The sequence below is a fragment of the Mobula hypostoma genome, chromosome 12 (genome assembly GCF_963921235.1).
Source record: "Mobula hypostoma chromosome 12, sMobHyp1.1, whole genome shotgun sequence".
NCBI classification, from domain to species: Eukaryota; Metazoa; Chordata; class Chondrichthyes; order Myliobatiformes; family Myliobatidae; genus Mobula; species Mobula hypostoma.
The window spans coordinates 40,536,926-40,560,210 of record NC_086108.1 but is presented as its reverse complement, the minus strand read 5'-3'; the positions used below and the strand labels follow the sequence as shown (position 1 = coordinate 40,560,210).

At 42.6% G+C, this 23,285-nt stretch overlaps 1 long non-coding RNA gene across 2 annotated transcripts in view; it reads left to right on the top strand.

Moving 5' to 3' along the window:
- LOC134354720 (uncharacterized) overlaps window positions 1–19,524 on the top strand; it is a 173,770-nt gene extending 154,246 nt beyond the window's left edge. The window contains exon 6 of one of the 2 annotated variants that reach the window (XR_010019884.1): window positions 19,456–19,524. This is a non-coding gene — a long non-coding RNA (uncharacterized LOC134354720). Of the gene's footprint in view, window positions 1–19,318; window positions 19,372–19,455 lie in introns of those variants that run through there. The other variant, XR_010019882.1, reaches the window with a different exon arrangement.
- Window positions 19,525–23,285: the final 3,761 nt, after the last annotated feature.

The following is a 23,285-nucleotide window of genomic DNA, read 5'->3' as shown; positions in this document are numbered from 1 at the left end:
TTCAAGCACTTTAGACACTTGAAATGCTTCTCACACATACTTCCCGCTTTGTTTGATAACGTGTCTCATTGCCACAAGCACAAGAGGAGTGGTGTACCAGCACAAGGAGAAAGCACTGTGTCACCTCCCAGGGAATCTGAAGCTTATCTGTCTGAAACTTCAGTGTGGGCTGTTCAGTGCTCCTCACGGAAATTTATTTGGCAACAGGGATGGTATATGTAGCTGTGGAAAAACAGCTACAGATGTGGGTCCCAGTATCCATAGATTCATGGTCATACAAACTCATTCTTTGCAAGTACGTGAGCTGACTGGAAGATCAGGCTTTGGTTGTGCCCAGAGTGAGCTGAAAATGAAGACTGAGGACAGAGAGCACCTCCACCAATCCTGCTAATGAGCAGCTAGCAAATTATGTAGAGAGCAGATATTCTCCAAATCATCCAAACTGGTGATCCCAGCTTTCTGCACCACTGTGCCTGGTCTTCTAATACAAGGGAACTGAGTCTTTGTGGACTCTATTGGACAGATGGTGCCTCCTGTGAACATGACCCTCTGCGATCATTACCCTCTCTTTTGGTCACCTGTAATCACCACCCCACTTCACCAACTTTTCACTATGTGTCTTCTCCCGATTTGCGCCCTCATCCCTGGTCCAATTACAGAACAGAAATAAGCCTCTGAGGTATTCATATAACCATATAACAATTACAGCACGGAAACAGGCCATCTCGGCCCTTCTAGTCCATGCCAAACTCTTACTCTCAGCTACTCCCACCGACCTGCACTCAGCCCATAACCCTCCATTCCTTTCCTGTCCATATATCTATCCAATTTAACTTTAAAAGACAACATCGAACCTGCCTCAACCACTTCTGCTGGAAGCTCGATCCACACAGCTACCACTCTCTGAGTAAAGAAGTTCCCCCTCATGTTACCCCTAAACTTTTGCCCTTTAACTCTCAACTCATGTCCTCTTGTTTGAATCTCCCCCATTCTCAATGGAAAAAGCCTATCCACGTCAACTCTATCAATCCCCCTCATAATTTTAAACATCTCTGTCAAGTCCCCCCGCAACCTTCTACGCTCCAAAGAATAAAGACCTAATTTGTTCAACCTTTCTCTGTAACTTAGGAGATGAAACCCAGACAATATTTTAGTAAATCTCCTCTGTACTCTCTCAATTTTATTGACATCTTTCCTATAATTCGGTGACCAGAACTGTACACAATACTCCAAATTTGGCCTTACCAATGCCTTCTACAATTTCAACATTACATCCCAACTCCTATACTCAATGCTCTGATTAATAAAGGCCAGCATACAAAAAGCTTTCTTCACCACCCTATCCACATGAGATTCCACCTTCAGGGAACTATGCACCATTATTCCTAGATCCCTCTGTTCTACAGCATTCTTCAATGCCCTACCATTTACCATGTATGTCCTATTTTGATTAGTCCTACCAAAATGTAGCACCTCACAGTTCTCAGCATTAAACTCCATCTGCCATCTTTCAGCCCATTCTTCTAACTGGTCTAAATCTCTCTGCAAGCTTTGAAAACCTACTTCATTATCCACAATGCCAGCTATCTTAGTATCATCTGCATACTTACTAATCCAATTTACCACTCCATCATCCGGATCATTAATATATATGACAAACAACATTGGACCCAGTACAGATCCCTGAGGCACACCGCTACACACCGTCCTCCAATCTGGCACACAGTTATCCACCACTACTCTCTGGCGTCTCCCATCCAGCCATTGCCGAATCCATTTTACTACTTCGATATTAATGCCTAACGATTGAATCTTCCTAACTAACCTTCCGTGTGGAACCTTGTCAAAGGCCTTACTGAAGTCCATATAGACAACATCCACCGCTTTACCCTCGTCAACTTTCCTAGTAACCTCATCAAAAAATTCAATAAGATTTGTCAAACATGACCTTCCACGCACAAATCCATGTTGACTGTTCCTAATCAGACCCTGTCTATCCAGTTAATTATATATACCATCTCTAAGAATACTTTCCATCAATTTACCCACCACTGACGTCAAACTCACAGGCCGATAATTACTAAGTTTACTCTTAGAACCCTTTTTAAACAATGGAACAACATGAGCAATACGCCAATCCTCCGGCACCATCCCTGTTTCTAATGACATTTGAAATATTTCTGTCAGAGCCCCTGCTATTTCCACACTAACTTCCCTCAAGGTCCTAGAGAATATCTTGTCCGGACCCGGAGATTTATCCACTTCTATATCCCTTAAAAGCACCAGTACTTCCTCTTCTTTAATCATCATACTTTCCGTAACTACCCTTCTTGTTTCCCTTACCTGACACAATTCAATATCCTTCTCCTTAGTGAATACCGAAGAAAAGAAATTGTTCGAAATCTCCCCCATTTCTTTTGGCTCCGCACATAGCCGTCCACTCTGATTCTCTAAGGGACCAATTTTATCCCTCACTATCCTTTTGCTATCAATATAACTGTAGAAACCCTTTGAATTTATTTTCACCTTATTTGCCAAAGCAGCCTCCTATCTTCTTTTAGCTTTTCTAATTTCTTTCTTAAGATTCTTTTTACATTCTTTATATTCCCTGAGCACCTCATTAACTCCAAGCTGCCTATATTTATTGTAGATCCCTCTCTTTTTCCGAACCAAGTTTCCTATATCCCTGGAAGACCATGGCTCTCTCAAACTTTTAACCTTTCCTTTCAACCTAACAGGAACATAAAGATCCTGTACCCTCAAAATGTCACCTTTAAATGACCTCCATTTCTCCATTACATCCTTCCCATAAAACAAATTGTCCCAATCCACTCCTTCGAAATCCTTTTGCATCTCCTCAAAGTTAGCCTTTCTCCAATCAAAAATCTCAACCCTGGGTCCAGTCCTATCCTTCTCCATAATTATATTGAAACTAATGGTATAATGATGACCGGACCTGAAGTGCTCCCCAACACATACCTACGTCACTTGCCCTATCTTATTCCCTATTCATATCAGATGTTTTGATCTCTAAGCATCTCCACAACTGACTTCAGTGTTGAAGAATTTCCAGACGTCAGGAAACCCATGATTATTTGCCTATTTTAAAGTGAGCATTACTCCTGCACACTCAGACAAAGCTCTGTTGGCCTAATGTTCAAGGTAGACAATAGACAATAGACAATAGGTGCAGGAGTAGGCCATTCAGTCCTTCGAGCCAGCACCACCATTCACTGTGATCATGGCTGATCATCCACAATCAGTATCCAGTTCCTGCCTCATCCTCATAACCTTTGATTCCGCTATCTTTAAGAGCTCTATCCATCTCTTTCTTGAAAGCATCCAGAGACTTGGCCTCCACAGCCTTCTGGGGCAGAGCATTCCATATATCCACCACTCTCTGGGTGAAAAAGTTTTTCCTCAACTCCGTTCTAAATGGCTTACCCCTTATTCTTAAACTGTAGCTTCTGGTTCTGGACTCGCCCATCAGCGGGAACATGCTTCCTGCCTCCAGCGTGTCCAATCCCTTAATAATCTTATATGTTTCAATAAGATCCCCTCTCAGCCTTCTAAATTCCAGAGTATACAAGCCCAGTCGCTCCACTCTTTCAACATATGACAATCCTGCCATCCTGGGAATTAACCTCGTGAACCTACGCTGCACTCCCTCAATAGCTAGAATGACCTTCCTCAAATTTGGAGACCAAAACTGCACACGGTACTCCAGGTGTGGTCTCACCAGGGCCCTGTACAGCTGCAGAAGGACCTCTTTGCTCTTCTACTCAATTCCCCTTGTTATGAAGGCCAGCATGCCATTAGCTTTCTTCACTGCCTGCTGTACTTGCATGCTTGCTTTCAGTGACTGATGTACAAGAACACCTAGATCTTGTTGTGCTTCCCCTTTTCCTAACTTGACTCCATTTAGATAATAATCTGCCTTCCCATTCTTACCACCAAAGTGGATGACCTCACATTTCTCCACATTAAACTGCATCTGCCATGCATCTGCCCACTCACCCAGCCTGTCCAAGTCACCCTGCATTCTCATAACATCCTCCTCACATTTCACACTGCCACCCAGCTTTGTGTCATCGGCAAATTTGCTAATGTTACTTTTACTTCCCTCATCTGAATCATTAATATATATTGTAAACAGCTGCGGTCCCGGCACTGAACCCTGTGGTGCCCCACTGATCACCGCCTGCCATTCCGAAAGGGACCCGTTAATCGCTACTCTTTGTTTTCTGTCAGCCAGCCAATTTTCCATCCATGTCAGTACTCTGCCCCCAATACCATGTGCCCTAATTTTGCCCACTAATCTCCTATGTGGGACTTTATCAAAGGCTTTCTGAAAGTCCAAGTACACTACATCCACTGGCTCTCCCTTGTCCATTTTCATAGTTACACCCTCAAAAAATTCCAGAAGGTTAGTCAAGCACGATTTCCCCTTCGTAAATCCATGCTGAGTCGAACCAATCCTGTTACTGCTATCCAGATGTGTCGTAATTTCATTTTTTATAATTGACTCCAGCATCTTTCCCACCACCGACTTCAGGTACTTCTGGTGTTTAGGTTTTCTCGTTAGTTGTCACTCCCTCAATCTCTCTCCACCCTCAAATTATATTTATATAGAGATTCAGTGCAGAACAGGCCCTTCCAGCCTTTCGAGCCGCACCACTTAGCAACCCACCAATTTCACCCCAGCCTAATCACGGGAAAATTTTCAATGACCAATTAATCTACTGACCGGTACATATGTCTTTAGACTGAGGGAGGAAACTGAAGCAACCAGAAGAAATCCATGTGCACACTGGAAGGAACGTTTAAACTTGGCTACAGAGGGTGGCGGAATTGAACTCTGAACTCTGATGCTTCGAACTGTAATAGCATTGTGCTAACTGCTGCACTACCATGGGGCTCAATGTTTCAAATGTCCCCTTTTGTAAGTAATAGTGATTTATGACGAAGGGTCTCGGCCTGAAACGTCGACTGTACCTCTTCCTAGAGATGCTGCCTGGCCTGCTGCGTTCACCAGCAACTTTGATGTGTGTTGTAGTGACTTATGTCTTTGGCTAAGTTTTTTCACTCCAGTGCCCTCTGGAGGTCAGCATTGCATATGACATTGACACAAGTGTGCTCGGAGAATGAATAGGCAAGGCCATGTAAAATAAAGTGAAAAGTAAATTCAAAGTTGATGTCATAGATCCATGCAGTGTGCAATCAGCTTTTCAAGTCAGCCATTAAACACTCATTTACACCAATCTCATTTTATTCTCCCCATGTCCCTAGATTTTACCATCCACCTACTCTCCTGCAGCATCTAACAGTAGCTAATTAACCTACCAACCCATAAGTATTTAGATGTGGTAAGAAACACCTGTGGTCACAGGCAGAGCATGCAAACTCCACGCAGACAGCACCTGAGCTCAGGTTTGAATCCAAATTGTTGGAGTTGGCAGGGGCAGCTCTATTTGTCCTGTCACTGCACATTTTGTACTTCAAAAATAATTGTTCAATTGTGCTTGACTTTGGTTGTAGTGATGTGTTAATATCACTGCAAGAATGCAGTCATCAATTGTGCGGCTCATGATGCCTGGAGCTCTCCCCACTGTTGCCTCTCGATTCCTTTGCCAGGATGCCTTTTCCCACTTGATGCCAATTGCTGATTGATGCAACTTACTACTAATTTTAAACATCTCTCCATGGATTATTTTCTCATATTGGCTCCATCCTGAAGCTGTCAGACTCTGCAGAGTTATTACAGGCAAGAAAAGCGGTGAAGATTAACGCTAAATCAGTGACTAAGTAAAACAGCTAGGCAGGCCCTCTGGCATTGTCATTTAGAGTGAAACTTCCATTTACAGACAAAAGTAATTTTGACATTGATTCAATCTTGTCCAGGCTCTTGGCCTTCCCTTCTCTGTAACTCCTCCAAACTCTCACCACTTTACTCCATTTCTGCTCCTTGTGCATCCCTGACATTCTCTGTTCTAGAGCTGGTGGTTGTTGCTGTTGATCTGTTGATGCTTTACGTGATGGTTTCCAACATGTTTGCTTTGCACAATTAATACAAAACTTAAAAACAGTCTGTCAGTGGTACAGGGTAAACTGATATTAGCAAATTATGGCTTGCTGGGATGGTTGGCAGAAAATGGGAAGGACTCTGGTGAAGCACAGAGAATTAATGAACCATGTCAGAATGGGTGTTAAGTTATTTTATAATTCGGTTTCAATTGATTTGAGATGAACAACTTGAAGGTGCAGGGCTAGAATTAAATTGAGTAATGAAATGCAACATTATGCTTAGAGAGAACAGAAGAGATAATTTCAGTCCACCCTGCAAGGAATGCAAAGCCTTATAGGGAGGTGTAAGGATAAGAGATAAGAAGTTAGTGTTGGCCAAAGTTCAAAGTAAATTTATTATCAAAGTACATATATGTCACCATATACAACCTTGAGCTTCACTTTTTTGTGGGCATACTCAATAAATCCATAATAGAATAATAGCTGTAATAGAATCAATGGAAGACTGCACCAACTTGAGCATTCAACCAGTGTACAAAAGATAACAAATTGTGCAAATACAAAAAAAATAAACAATAAATATGAAGAACGTGAGATGAGGAGTCCTTGAAAGTGAGTCCATAGATTGTGTGAACATTTCAGTGATGGGACAAGTGATGTGGTGTGAAGTTACCCCTTTGCTTCAAGAGCCTGATGGTTGAGGGGCAATAATTGTTCCTGAACCTGGTGGTGTGAGCGCTGAGTCTCCTGTACCTTCTTCCACAGTGAAAAGAGAGTATGACCTGGGTTGTGAGGGTCTCTAATTAAGGATGCTGCAAACAACAGGAATTCTGCAGATGCTGGAAATTCAAGCAACACACATAAAAGTTGCTGGTGAACGCAGCAGGCCAGGCAGCATCTCTAGGAAGAGGTGCAGTCGATGTTTCAGGCCGAGACCCTTCGTCAGGACTGAATGCTGCTTTCCTGTGACAACCTTCCATGTAGATGTGCTCAATGGTGAGGGGGTGTTTACCTATGGTGGACTAGGCCATATCCACTACTTTTTGTAGCATTTTCCATTCGAGGGCATTGGTGTTTCCATACCAGCCTTGATGCGGACAGTCAGTATATTCTCCCCCACACATCTATGGGAAGATTGTTAAAGTTTTAGATGTCATGCCAAATCTTTTCAAACTTCTAAAGAAGTGTTCTTTTTTCGTAATTGCACTTACAAGCTGGGCCCAGGACAGGTCCTCCAAAATTATAACACCAAAAAATTTAAAGTTCCTGACGCTCTCCATCTCTGATTCTCCAATGAAGACTGGCTCATGGACCTTTGGTTTCCTTCTCCAGAATTCAATAATCAGCTTCTTGACATTGAGTGAGAGATTGTTGTTGTGACACCACTCTGCCAGATTTTCAATCTCCCTCCTATATGCTGATTTGTCACCATCTTTGACTCAGCCAGTGGCGGTGGTGTCATCAGCAAACTTGAGTACAGCATTGGAGCTGTGTTTAGCCACATAGTCATAAGTGTAAAGCGAGTAGAGCAGGGGGCTAAGCACACAGCTTTGTGGTGAACTTGTGCTGATGAAGATTGTTGAGGAGATGTTGTTGCCAATCCAAAATGACTGGGGTCTGCAAGTAAGGAAATCGAGGATCCAGTTACAGAAGTTGAGGCCCAGGCCTTGAAGCTTATTGATTAGTTTTGAGGGAACGATGGTATCGAATGTTAGCTGTAGTCAATAAAGAGATAAAGAGATACATCTTTTAGAAACCCACTGATTCTCACAGCTACCTGGACTATACCTCTTCCCACCCTGTCACTTGTGAAAATGCCATCCCCTTCTCTCCATCTCTACTGCATCTGCTCTCAGGATAAGGCTTTTCATTTCAGAACTACTCAGATGTCCTCCTTCTTTAAAGGGCTTCCCTTCCTCCAGCATCAACGCTGTCCTCACCTGCCATCTCTTCAACTTTATGCACGTCTGCCCTCATCCCATCCTCCCGCTGCCACAACAGGGATAGTGTTCCTTTTGTTCTCATCTAACCCCGCCCCCCCCCCCCGCATAGCCTCCGCATCCAATACATAATTCTCCTTAACTTCCATTATCTCCAGTGGGATCCCACCACCAAGCCCATCTTACCCTCACCCCCCTCCACTTTCTGCTTTCTGCAGGGATCACCCCCTACGCTACTCCCTTGTCCACTGATCCCTCCCCACTGATCTCCCTTCTGGTACTTACCCTTGCAAGCAGAACAAGTGCCACCTAATGTAGATTGGGCAGCCACTTAGCTGAGCACCGACTCTCCGTCCACCAGAATGAGCGGGTTCTCCCAGTAGTCACCCATTTAAATTCTACTTCCCATTCCCTTTTCAACATGTCAGTCAATGGCCTCCTCTACTGCCGTGATGAAGCCACGCTCAGGTTGGAGGAGCAACACCTTATATTCCGTCTGAGGATCCTCTTGATGGCATGAACATTGATTTCTCAAACTTCCAGTAATCATCCCCAAATTTACCACTCCCTATTCCTGTTCCCTCTCTCTCCTTATCTCTTCCTACCTCCCCATCACCTTCTTTGGTTCTCCTCCTCCTTCCATGGTCTTTATCCTCTCCTATCAGATTTCCCCTTCTCCAACCCTTTATCTCTTTCACCAATCAACTTCCCAGCTCTTTATTTCACCCTCTTCCCCTCTCCCAGTTTCACCTATCACCTTCCACCTTGTACTTCTTTCAACCCTCCCCTTCTTACTCTGAATGCTCCTCTTTCTTCTTTCTTGGCAGTGTGGAGGATCAGAGGGATCTTGGGGTCCGAGTCCATAGGACACTCAAAGCTGCTACACAGGTTGACTCTATGGTTAAGAAGGCATACAGTGCATTGGCTTTCATTAATCGTGGGATTGAGTTTAAGAGCCGAGAGGTAATGTTGCAGCTATAGAGGACCCTGGTCTGACCCCACTTGGAGTACTGTGCTCAGTTCTGGTCGCCTCACTACAGGAAGGATGTGGAAACCATAGAAAGCGTGCAGAGGAGATTTACAAGGATGTTGCCTGGATTGGGGAGCATGCCTTATGAGAATAGGTTGAGTGAACTCGGCCTTTTCTCCTTGGAGCGACGGAGGATGAGAGGTGACCTGATAGTGGTGTAGAAGATAATGAGAGGCATTGATTGTGTGGATAGTCAGATGCTTTTTCCCAGGGCTGAAATGGCTAGCACGAGAGGGCATAGTTTTAAGGTGCTTGGAAGTAGGTACAGAGGAGATGTCAGGGGTAAGTTTTTTTATGCAGAGAGTGGTGAGTGTGTGGAATAGACTGCCGGTGGCAGTGGTGGAGGCGGAACAACAGGGTCTTTTAAGATACTCCTGGATGGATACATGGAGCTTAGAAAAATAGAGGGCTATGGGTAAGCCTAGGTAGTTCTAAGTACCTAGAACTAAGGTAAGGATATGTTCGGCACAGCTTTGTGGGCCGAAGGGCCTGCATTGTGCTGTAGGTTTTCTATGTTTCGATGTTTCTATGTTTTGCAGTCTTGATGAAGGGTCTCGGCCCAAAATGTCAACTGTTCACTCTTTTCCATAGATGTTGCTAGGCTTGCTGAGTTCCTCCAGCATTTTGTGTGCGTTGCTGTGGATTTCTATCATCTGCGGATTTTCTCATGTTTATTGATAAAGAGCACCCTGATGTTATGTACCTTGGCTGTCCAGGCGTTCCAGACTGAAGTGAGTAGCGACTGAGATGGCAGCTGCTGAGGACCTGTTGTGCTGTAGGCAAAATGGAGCAGATCCAATTGGCTTCTCAGGCAGGAGTTGATGGGTTTCATCACCAGCCTCTCAAAACACTTCATCTCTGTGGATGCCAGTGCTACTGGATGATAATCCTTGAGGAGGGTTTCACATTACTTGTAACACTTAGTATTAGTCCTCTTAGCAGTGTGCCAAAGCCACGTGGCTTCTGCTCGATCAGTATGAGAATGTAAGAAACTATCTGTATGTGTGTCTCAAGAAAGTGTAAACACATACTGAAAGCCCTTTGGAGAACTCTTACAGTCAAGCTGGGTTTGTGAACTAGCCTGTGGTAACTCTTGCAGCCTCCAGCAAAGGGGAAGACATATTGTTTTTTCTGTGATTTATGCACACTGTCCATTGGCAACAGTCAAGTTGATCCCAGGTTTCAAGTTTTATCTGTGGACAATAATTGAAACCAGTAATTGTATTGTTAATTTAAAATGAGTGTCATTGTCAAATATTATCATACAAGAGTGAGTGGGCCAGTGAAGGAGTGGAGCTTTGAGGCTTTGACTCGAGAGGCTTCGATGAGAAGAGGCGGAGGATGAGCTTGCTCCCCATTAGGCTTTACAATGCCTCCTGAGACGGTGATGTGCCTCTCATGTGAGATGTGGCAGTCTTGGGGCAACTCCCCTCTCCCGGAGAGTCACATCTGCCGGAAGTGCATGCAGCTGGGCGATATGGAAGACCATGTAAGGAATCTGGAGCAGCAGCTGGATGACCTTCGACTCGTAAGGGAGAATGAGGCAGTCATAGAGGGGAGCTACAGGGAGGTAGTCACACCTAGGCTACTGGAAGCAGGTGGTTGGGTGACAGTCAGAGGGGGGAAAGTGAAGGTGAGCAGACAAGTAGTGCAGAGCACCCCTGTAGCCATTCCCCTGAATAATAAGTTTACCGTCCTGGATACTGTTGGCGGAGATGACCGACCAGGGGTGAGCCACGGTGGCAGGGCCTCCGGCACTGAGTCTGACCCTGTGGTGCAGAAGGGTGGAACGGAGAAGAGGAGAGCTGTCGTCATTGGAGACTCTATAGTCAGGGGAGCAGACAGGAGATTTTGTGGATGTGAGAAGGACACCCGCATGATGTGTTGCCTACCGGGTGCCAGGGTCTGGGATGTTCCTGACTGGGTGCAAGACATCCTGGTAAGTGAGGGAAAGCAACCAGAAGTCGTGATACATGTTGGTACCAGCGACATAGGCCAGGAAGGGGGATGAGGTCCTGAAGTGTGAGTTTCGGGAACTAGGCTGAAGAACAGGACCTCAAGGGTGGCGTTCTCAGGATTGCTGCCAGTGCTACGTGATAGTGATGGTAAGAATAGGAGGAGATGGCAGTTGAATGTGTGGCTGACGAGTTGGTGCAGGGGGCAGGGTTTTAGATTTTTGGATCATTGGGATCTCTTCTGGGGAAGGTGGGACCTGTACAGATTGGATGGGTTGCACCTGAACTCGAGGGGGAGCAATATCCTTGCAGGTAGGTTTGCTAGCATGGTTCGGGAGGGTTTAAACTAATTTGCAAGGGGGATGGGACCCGGAGCGATAGAGCAGTGGAAGAAGTGCATGGAGTAAAACCAGATCTAACATATAGAGAGGCTTTGAGGAAAGAGAAGCAGAATAAAGGGTGTAAAGACAGTAAGGTAGAAGGGCTGAAGTGTGTGTACCTCAATGCAAGAAGCATCAGGAACAAAGGTGGTGAACTGAGAGCTTGGATACATACATGGAATTATGATGTAGTGGCCATTACAGAGACTTGGCTGGCACCAGGGCAGGAATGGATTCTCAATATTCCTGGATTTCAGTGCTTTAAAAGGGATGGTGGGGGGGGGGAAGGGAGGAGGGGTGGCATTACTGGTCAGGGATACTATTACAGCTACAGAAAGGGTGGGTAATGTAGCAGGATCCTCTTTTGATTCAGTATGGGTGGAAGTCAGGAACAGAAAGGGAGCAGTTACTCTATTGGGAGTATTCTATCGGCCCCCTGGTAGCAGCAGAGATACCGAGGAGCAGATTGGGAGGCAGATTTTGGAAAGGTGCAAAAATAACAGGGTTGTTATCATGAGTGACTTTAACTTCCCTAATATTGATTGGCACTTGATTAGTTCCAAGGGTTTAGATGGGGCAGAGTTTGTTAAGTATGTCCAGGACGGATTCCTGTCACAGTATGTGGACAGGCCGACCAGGGGGAATGCCATACTAGATCTAGTATTAGGTAACGAACCGGGTCAGGTCACAGATCTCTCAATGGTGAGCATCTGGGGGACAGTGACCACTGTTCCCTGGCCTTTAGGATTATCATGGAAAAGGATAGAATCAGAGAGGACAGGAAAATTTTTAATTGGGGAACGGCAAATTACGAGGCTATAAGGCTAGAACTTGCAGGTATGAATTGGGATGATGTTTTTGCAGGGAAATGTACTAAGGACATGTGGTCGATGTTTAGGGATGTTAAGGGATGTCTTGCAGGATGTTAGGGATAAATTTGTCCCGGTGAGGAAGATAAAGAATGATAGGGTGAAGGAACCATGGGTGACAAGTGAGGTGGAAAATCTAGTCAGGTGGAAGAAGGCAGCATACATGAGGTTTAGGAAGCAAGGATCAGATAGGTCTATTGAGGAATATAGGGTAGCAAGAAAGGGGCTGAGGGGAGCAAGAAGGGGGCATGAGAAGGCCTTGGCGAGTAGGGTAAAGGAGACCCCAACGCATTCTTCAATTATGTGAAGAACAAAAGGATGACAGGAGTGAAGGTAGGACCAATTAGAGATAAAGATGGGAAGATGTGTCTGGAGGTTGTGGAAGTGAGCGAGGTCCTCAGTGAATACTTCTCTTCAGTATTTACCAATGAGAGGGAACTTGATGACGGTGAGGACAATATGAGCGAGGCTGATCTTCTGGAGCATTTTGATATTAAGGGAGAGGAGGTGTTGGAGTTGTTAAAATACATTAGGATGGATAAGTCCCTGGGGCCTGAGGGAATATTCCCCAGGCTGCTCCACGAGGTGAGAGAAGAGATTGCTGAGTCTCTGGCTAGGATCTTTATGTACTCGTTGTCCATGGGAATGGTACCGGAGGATTGGAGGGAGGCGAATGTTGTCCCCTTGTTCAAAAAAGGTAGTAGAGATAGTCCAGGTAATTATAGACCAGTGAGCCTTACGTCTGTGGTGGGAAAGCTGTTGGAAAAGATTCTTAGAGATAGGATCTATGGGCATTTAGAGAATCATGGTCTGATCAGGGACAGTCAGCATGGCTTTGTGAAAGGTAGATCATGTCTAACAAGCCTGATAGAGTTCTTTGAGGAGGTGACCAGGCATATAGATGAGGGTAGTGTAGTGGATGTGATCTACATGGATTTTAGTAAGGCATTTGACAAGGTTCCACATGGTAGGCTTATTCAGAAAGTCAGAAGGCATGGGATCCAGGGAAGTTTGGCCAGGTGGATTCAGAATTGGCTTGCCTGCAGAAGGCAGAGGGTCGTGGTGGAGGGAGTATATTCGGATTGGAGGGTTGTGACTAGTGGTGTCCCACCAGGATCGGTTCTGGGACCTCTACTTTTCATGATTTTTATTAATGACCTGGATGTGGGGGTAGAAGGGTGGGTTGGCAAGTTTGCAGATGACACAAAGGTTGGTGGTGTTGTAGATAGTGTAGAGGATTGTCAAAGATTGCAGAGAGACATTGATAGGATGCAGAAGTGGGCTGAGAAGTGGCAGATGGAGTTCAACCTGGAGAAGGTGGTACACTTTGGAAGGACAAATTCCAAGGCAGAGTCCAAAGTAATTGGCAGGATACTTGATAGTGTGGAGGAGCAGAGGGATCTGGGGGTACATGTCTACAGATCCCTGAAAGTTGCCTTACAGGTAGATAGGGTAGTTAAGAAAGCTTATGAGGTGTTAGCTTTCATAAGTTGAGGGATAGAGCTTAAGAGTCATGAGGTAATGATGCAGCTCTATAAAACTCTGGTTAGGCCATACTTGGAGTACTGTGTCCAGTTCTGGTCGCCTCACTATAGGAAGGATGTGGAAGCAATGGAAAGGGTACAGAGGAGATTTACCAGGATGCTGCCTGGTTTAGAGAGTATGGATTCTGATTAGAGATTAAGGGAGCAAGGGCTTTACTTTTTGGAGAGAAGGAGGATAAGAGGAGACATGATAGAGGTATACAAGATATTAAGAGGAATAGGTAGAGTGGACAGCCAGTGCCTCTTCCCCAGGGCACCACTGCTCAATACAAGAGGACATGGCTTTAAGGTAAGGGGTGGGAAGTTCAAGGGGGATATTAGAGGAAGGTTTTTCACTCAGAGTGGTTGGTGCATGGAATGCACTGCCTGGGTCAGTGGTGGAGGCAGATACACTAGTGAAATTTAAGAGACTACTAGACAGGTATATGGAGGAATTTAAGATGGGGGGGTTATATGGGAAGCAGGGTTTGAGGGTCGGCACAACACTGTGGGCCGAAGGGCCTGTACTGTGCTGTACTGTTCTATATCTATAGAAATTTCAAAATTATCATTACCATCAGATTGAATGTTTTTTTTAAATTTTAACCTTGTCTGTTTCTGTATTGTATTTCACAGTAATGTCCTTAATGTGATGAAGTCAGTCTACCTTTGTGTTCTGAATACTTAGCTTAATGTGTTTATACCTTCTGCATGTATAGTATTGTTAATTCAAGGACTTGTTTCTCAATTCCACACATTCATGGATTGTATGAAATGTAATTATCAACCATTCTTCAATTCAAGGTTAAGTTCTACCTTGTTTTACTAATTGATTGGGTCACTGCCACTAATGTGTCCACAGAGACTGTGATTCAAAGTAGACATACGGGTTTCCTTTATCTGGGCCCAGTCCTTCCACTCCCAGGGGCAAGCAGAAGGTGGATGCACAGAGCACAGTTCAGTGTCTGAAACTCAGACATTTCTAAGTGTGAATTCACTGAAGAGGGATGAGAAGATGGTGGCTGGTGCCTAATTCACCAACATTATGTCAGTCACTTTATGTACAAGCATTCCTGTGCCTAATGTTACTTTATGGACATACATTCAAGCTGTGTATATTAGCTATCTTATCTATTTATATTTATTGTGTTTTTTATTATTGCATTCTTTATCTTAGTGGTTTTTTTGTGCACTGCATCAGATCCAGAGTAACAGGGGTTTCCAACCTGGGGTCCACAGACCGCTCAGTTAATGGCAAGACTCCATGGCATAAAAACAGCTGGGAACCCCTGCTTTTCATTCTCCTTTACACTTGTGCATTGGAAATTATATTAAACAATCTTGAACTCAATCTGCTGTCATGGATCTAGTTTCAGGAAATAAACTGGGGCAAGTGAGAGACTAATGGTTGCAGAGGGAGAATATTTGAGTAACTGAGCATAATTAAATTACAAGTTCCATAGTTATGGAAAGGGGCAAGGATGGAGCAGGAGTTAAAATTTTCTGGTGGGCTTGAAGGAAAGTTTAATCACTCCTGTGACAACTAGTCCAGAAATAACTTACTTGAAGGTAAATCAATAGAATTATTCATAAATAGCAAATTAATTATTCATAAATATCGACTATAGTCATTCAAAAATCTGGACCCCTTGGATGTTGAGGAAAATATAAGGTAAATGCAACGTAGTGGTTTGTGCAATGCTTCACAATACCAGCAATGTGGGTTCAATTCCCACCTTTTCCTGTTAGGAGTTTGCATGTCCTTCCTGTGACTGCACGGGATTCCTCCGGGTGCTCCAGTTTTCTCCCACAGTTCAAAGGCGCACCAGTTAGTAGGTTAATTGTTCATTGTAAATTGTCCTGTAATTAGGCTAGGTTAAATTGGGGAATCGCTGCGTGGATTGGCTCGAAGGGTGGGAAAGGCCTGTTCTGCGCTGTATGTCAATAAGTAAATAATGTAAAACAAGAGAAGCACATTTTAAATACTGAGAAAACACCCCTGCAAAGAGCCCAAGGAGTAAGGAAGCTGCAAAGGTTAAAATAAAATGGAAAATTACAAACCTAAAGATGAGGAATGAAAAATACAAGCAGGTAAAATTAAGGAAAATCCCAAAATCCTTAATGAAAAGAATAAAGAAATCTATTAGCCTGAGTGCAAAAGAAGATATAAATAATTCAAAGTATTTGCCATTGAGAAAGAAAAACGCAAAGGATTGTGAATGTAAAACACACATAGAAAAGCGTTAAAAGGGATCAGCATTTTTAGAAAAATTGAGAAAATCACCAGATTCAGATTAAATGGAGCTTAGACCATTAAGAGGCAAGGGAAAAGGAAGAAATAGTATTGGCTCCGATTTCTATTTTCTAATCCATGTTGACACAATGCCGGAGGACAAGACTGTTGAAGTGATGACATTGTTTGAAAAAGGGGAGGGAGATAGCCTGACCATCCTGTATTGATAGTAGACAAATCACTGGAAGAAATTCAAAGAGTTGGCAGATCTCAGCACTTTGAGAAGATTGATCTTGTTAATACTTCCTCTATTTGTGCTAAACATTCCCTAATTCAATTTAAAGTGGTTCATAGAGCACATATGTCCAAAGATAAGTTAGCGCGTTTTTACTCGCATATTAATCCTTTTTGTGATAGATGTTCGGGGCAGATAGCCTCTTTAACTCATATGTTTTGGTCTTGCCCTACTTTGGAAACTTTTTGGAGAGATATTTTTAATATTATTTCTAAGGTATTAAATATAGATATCTCTCCTCACCCTATTACTGCTATCTTTGGACTACCTAAAATTTCTAGTAATCTTTCCCCTTCAGCCCGTAGAATGATTGCATTTCTTACTTTAATGGCGAAAAGATGTATTTTACAACATTGGAAAGAGCTTAATGCTCCAACTACCTTTTTTTGGTTCTCTCAGACGATTTTATGTTTGAATCTGGAGAAAATTAGAAGTAACCTTTATGATTCTTCATTTAAATTTGAACAGATTTGGGGACCTTTTATTCGATATTTTCATTTAATGTAATATATACCCTTCTTGTTTTTTTTTCACTGTTTTTAATGGAGGTCGGGATTGAGGACGTGATTTTAAGTTTAACTCTGTTTGGTTTCAAGTTAGCCCATTGCTTTGCTTTGCTTTTAGTTAGTTGCACGGTGGGTTTTTTTTGGGGTTTTTTTTTTCTTTTTTTCTATTGATATATATAAAATTTAGTATACTATTATGTTATCTTGGTTTCTTATGTTTAAATTACATTGTTTGTAGTATTTTTTTTTGGTATTGATACCTTCTGGAATTTTATTATATTTTAACATTGTATTAATGTTTATATGGCTTACCTTTTTGTATACTTATTCAATAAAAAGATTTAAAAAGAAAAGAAGATTGATCAATAGCATTCAGCATGGATTTTTTAAGGAAAACCATGTCTCATAAACCTGGTTGAATTTTTTTTTTTCAAAAGTTTAGGTGAAAAGGAGCCAATGTCTTCTGATCATTTGATGGATTCCAGTAGAAGTGTTATATTGAAGTTCCAGATATTATACCGATCAGGAAAGTAAAACCTTTTGGAAATTGCATGAAAAGTGTCCAGTTGGATTAAAAATGGGCTTTATGAGAGAACACAAAGGTTAACAGTTGGTAGGAATTTTAATGTCACAAGGAGGTGTGCAGCGGAGCCTACCGAGCTTGCTATCAGGTCCCTTGCTTTTTGTGGTATATACTCATTGCTCCTTTAGTTAGTATACCTGTACACCTACTCATTAAAGCAAATATCTAATCAGCCAGTCGTGTCTAATCAGCCAATCCTGTGGCAGCCACTCAGTGCAGACATGGTCAAAGTTTCAGTTGTTGTTCAGACCAAACATCAGAATGGGAAGAAGTGGGAAAGTGTCTTTAACTGTGGCGTGATTGTTGGTGACAGACAGAGTGGTTTGAGTATTTTAGAAACTGCTGATCTCCTGGGATGTTCACACACAGCAGTCTGTAGAGTTCACAGAGAAAGATGTGGAAAACAAATAAAAATATTCAGTGGGTGTCAGTTCTGTGGGCAATAATGCCTTGTCAATGAGGTTTATATTAAATAATGAGAAAACAATGCAGCAAAAAGCCTGAAGAATATAGAAGGTGCAAAGGTTAAAATAAAATGGAAATTAAATGACATGGAGATCCAGTGAGTGTCATTTCTGTGAGCAATAATACCTTGTTAATGAGAGAGGTTAGAAGTTAAATGAGAATAGCCAGGCTGGTTCAATCTGACAGGAAGACAACAGTAACTGAAAAAGCACATGTTACAGCAGTGGTGGTGTGGTACTCCTGTACCTAATAAAGTGGCCACTGAGTGCTTATCAATAACGTGAGCTTAAACAGAGGTGCCATGTTTGGGGAGCATACTCACTATACCAAATTTGGCAACATTATTGATTGTGAAGAAGAACATTTTGACATAGGAATGAAGCCTATGGATGCGTGGTAATGTAATGGTTAGCGTAACGCTTTACAGTACCAGTAACCGTGTTCAATTCCAGTAGGGACTTTTATCGTTCCTCCCATGACTGCATGGTTTTCCCTGGTGCTCTGGTTTCCTCCCACGTACCAGTTGGCAGGTTATTTGGTCATTGTAAATTGTCCCATGATCAGGCTAGGATTAAATCGAAGGTTTGCTGGGTGGTGCAGCTCGAAAGGCCTATTCCTCACTGTATCTCAATAAATAAATAAAGTGTACATAAAAATGACAAATGAAATTCCATCCAGAGATGTGTGAGGTGATGCATTAGGAGGGTAAAGTTGACAAACAAATATACAATAAAAGAAAATTGCTTCACTTGACTGCAAGGTAGTGTAGAGGAACAGCAGGATTTTTGCATTGTTCTAGTCTGGTGTCCAAAAGAGAGCAAGAAAGACAGATAATATAGTCAAGGCCACAAACAGGATATACAATACCTAACTTTTATTGGAGAAGGGGGATTAAATTTTATACGTATTGTGCAAAAGAAAAATAGTGCTGTTGTAGCACTTCCTTTACTGCCATTAATTCCTTTACCAAACCTGGTCTTAGAGCTGAAAACCTGAGTCAGGCTTTTTTCGCCAAGTCTTAATTCAACAGAATTGATGCCACAAAGGTCATTATTAATAGTAATAAGTTGGGCTGCAATTTACATTTCAAAAGTTGAACAAAACTGCTGGTGTGATAACATTATTTATAAAATGTATTTATTAAAATGTTTCATTGGGAGCAGAGTCCATTACTAGGGATCCACATACCCCAAAACTTCACGGCTTAGCTGAGCTTAGCACTTTTCAACCCTTGAGTGATTGGTGATTTTATCCTCAGAGTATATAGTCCAATGCTTGGTATCAATCCTACCTAGTATAATAATATTTCATGCAACAGGAAGTTAAAACTATAAAGGGAACCATTATTTTTCTGAACTGGAATATGATCCAAAGTACGAGGGGTGATTGATAAGTTCGTGGCCTAAAGTAGAAGGAGATGAGTTATTAACTTCAAACTTTCTGCATAATCACTCAAAGAGTTGAACTGGACGTGCATGTAATGACAGCTGTATAACTCATCTCCTTCTACCTTAGGCCACAAACTTATCAATCACCCCTTCTGTGGACTACTTGGAGGCCCAAGACGCTCTCGTTACATGCACGTGCAGTTCAACTCTTTGAGTGATAATGCAGAGAGTTTGAAGTTAATAACTCATCTCCTTCTACCTTAGGCCACAAACTTATCAATCACCCCTGCTGTGGACCACTTCAACAAAGAAGGGATCCGTATGCTCCATGACTGCTGGACTATGTTTGTACAGGTAGGAGGGGACTATGTTGAAAAATAAATGTGCTAGGTTTTCTAAAATTGACTCCTTAGGCCACAAATTTATCAATCACCCCTCGTATACTCAATGCAGAACATTTTTCAAAGGCACGCACCCCGAACTCTTCAGGTGAGGTTAGAAAATCATCCAAGTTTCACATTGATAAAGAACAGTAGGCAATCCTTGTATAAATCTGCAGCCCATACAGAGAGACAAAATGACAACAACAATTGCCAAAGAAGGAAGAGTAGGCACAATTCAATATATTCACCTAATCTTTTAAAATACTGTACATATCTCAAACATCAGGAATAACATTATTTCATCTGAGTGTGGGAGAATTCAGACGATCACCAAGGAGATACAATGGGACACATTCAATATTATCAGCATCCAATGTTCCCCTAGATAGTGAAGTAACCAGTCACTGTGTAATTCAGTTTTAATTGAGTGCAAAGTGTTTTTGATAAAGCATGCAATTAAGCACATTAATGGGTTAGCCCATGGCACTGAAGGTAGTGACCTATGGAAAACTTTCATCTTTTCAGAGGAATGAATGAATAAAGGGAGCATTTTAGTTATGATTGTCCCCATAGAATATATCTTTTCATGGGAATGAATGGATAAAGGAACACTTTAGTTATGATCGTTGCAATATATCGCAGCAAAGGAAAATGTACTCTGACTTGTTGCTTCATTCTAAACATTCAAAGGGAAATTATCCACATACCGTACTTCTCATTGCTGTGCTGTACCCATCACCTGTGCCTAGTGAATAGGCAAAGATGCACACAGTCTGTGTCAGGAAAGAGAGAGAGAGGGCTCACTATGTCACCAAATAACAGCTGCATCTGGCCAGCGGTTTCAGTGTACAAGACAAGGGAGAACTGTGAGGCACCATGAATGACATCTCTTGTAATATTTTGGACCATATACCAATTCAGACAAATAATGTTTCCTTTTATAATTCTTACTCCCTTTTTTGGCTCAATAAAATATAAAACTTTCTTTATTATGTTGGGTGGGATTGACAGTGAGCATTGAACAGGATTACACTGGGCTTCAGAAATACCAAGGTTAAGCTGGGAAACTCTGGGCCACACAGAACCTACGCAATAAGCCTGATGGGCTGTGTTTCTAGTAAATCTCTGCAGAGTTAAGGGTTCTGAGATATGGATGCACTACTTCAGCCCAAGTAATGTTGTTACTTGAAACAAATAAACAAGATAAAAAAAACTTAAATGTCAGTGTATTTTTTGATGCTCTGTACACAAACTAGTGCCTTTCAAACCAGTATTCCCCATTTCTCACTGGAGGGCTGAACATGGATGACATTTTAAAGTGTAAAGCACAGAAATAATTGGTGACAGAGTTTACTCGCATTGCCTTTCATAGCATTTTAAAGTGTGTGGCATTTTGTTAGGGCACTGTTACATTTGAAGCAATAGGCTCTTGAAATCAGATCAGTATTCCAATGAGTGCTCAAAGCATTTTGAAGCCAATTGCACTAATGGTTGCAGCATGTGCAGAAAGATAGCAGCACTGCACACATTCACTTTGGTTAGCATGCTCTGGATGTTGTGCTGTATCATAACTCTGATGGCTTGATTGGAATCATATCTGCCCTGCAAAAACAAAAGCAATACCAGCAATATTCTTGTGATCCCCCCATAAAAACGATCTTCTGTCAGGGGGACTGCATGCAGCCAGTCTTCAATTGCTTGGAAATGCGTCCAGTGTTAGCAGAGCACGTAACCCTATTTTAACCTGAAACTAATGCTCATCAAGAGTTGCAGAACATCCGGAGGAATTCAAAACAGACCAACAGACAAAATGCTGGAGGAACTCAACAGGTCAGGCAGTGTCTTTGGGGGGAATTAGCAGTTAACATTTCAGGTCAGGACCTTTCAACAGTGCTTGAAAGGACGGGGGAAGAAACCAGAATATTTCTTTTCCTTCTTTCACTGCTTCTTTCAGATAAGATTCTACTACTAAACTATGTGCAATGGGAACCTGTGATGGTGTATTTTGAGGCTGATTGAGTGATCTTGTGCTTTGCTGACTCCAAGGGAGTTTGATGAGGTTTAGAGCAGAGTGTATGGTCTGGAGGTCTGGTAGCCTGGAGATGGGTAACGAGCCAATGATTGACTCCATTGCTTCTCTCTCACTGAGGCGTCGAGGGCACAACCATGTGTTAGGCTGTTTTGGGGGTCAGGACATTGGCTATTGACTTCCGTGTCCAACCTTCAGATCTGAATGTGCATTGAAGATTAACTCTAAAATGCAACTCTGAGCAATGGGTTCCTAAGAACCTTGAACCAAGCTCTTTGGAAGACAACAGTTAAGCAGAAGATCACACACTGCTGATTTAAGTTCATTATTTGTGTGTATTTGGATGTCTGTAGCATGGGTGCGAACGAGGGAGGTGTGAAAGTGGTGTGTTCAAGGGAAGTATTGTAAATATGGAATTGTGGTGTGTAGGTCAAAGAAAGCATTATAAATACGGAATTATGGTGTGTAATTGAAAGAAAGCATTGTAAATATGGATTTGTTTGAATTGTCCTGAATTTTTCTTTGATTTTTGGGACATAAAATGTTGTGTAGAGCTGGGCCAAGCAGACCTTTTCCACAAAGGGTCTCAATATGATACCTTCTGTATCCTGTTTTGTCGAATAAAGAGGCTGCTTCATAACTACTAGTACTTTTCTCTGGTGACTTCATTCACAAAACAACATTTCGTTCAGGAATGGGATACCTTCTTGTGACCCATTGTGTGGCCAGTGATCTTAGCAGTCTAAGTAGGTGAGTGTTTTTTAAATTAGCATTTACACTTGGATCTGTTTGGGCCGGTGGCACACGGGAATGCGAGGTATAGCAAACATGGAGAGCTGAATTGATAGATATAAAAGCAGTGTGTGCACGTGCATGTGTGTTTATTTAAGAGACGAAACCTTGTGTGTTAATTTGGTGAGACAGGGCCACCAGTTGCGAAGGGTATTGAAGGTGCGGGATACCAGTGGGGGCGTGCATACTCGTTCTGGGAGCTGCATTTTAGCTTACACGTTTTGCGAGTGTGATGCAAAGGAATACAACAGGCATCATGAGCTCTGGTGCACAGATGTGGCCGATTGCGGAGCATATACTCTGCGGTTTTAAGTTTGCGCTGCTCAACTGGTAGCCGTCATTTATATTTTGTGTAGTGTGGAGATATTTCAGGGAGAGGTTCTGCCCAGATATATCTGTCAGGATGGCAGCTTTTGAGGTCAGGCAAACATCAGATCGAGAACCCCAATGATCCGAGCCTGCCCTTGACCTTGATTACGACCATTCATAAGCTTTTCACCCCCAGGGAGAAACAGGGCATTATCAGAGTTGCCCTCACTTAAGTCACATGTGGGAATTCAGAATTCTGATGCAAGCTCGAGGAAATGGTTGAAATTCACCAGATGCACCCTAAAAATATACATACATTGGTAAAAAGCGAAGTGCCCGAGGAATATTTGGAGCAGTATGGCCCAGAGAGTGCGGGATGGTACAGGGCAACTACTGGGAGTGCCAGCAATGAAGAAAGATACCACTCTTTTAAAGGGGAAGTGAGGCAGCTACTGGGGTAGCTGAGAATAACTGGGGAACGATAATAGTTCAAGGAGCTGATGAGACAGCCAAGGACTTCCAGAACATAAATATCCAGTGTACGAGGAGTATTCAAGATTAGATAATTCAGGGAGAGACAA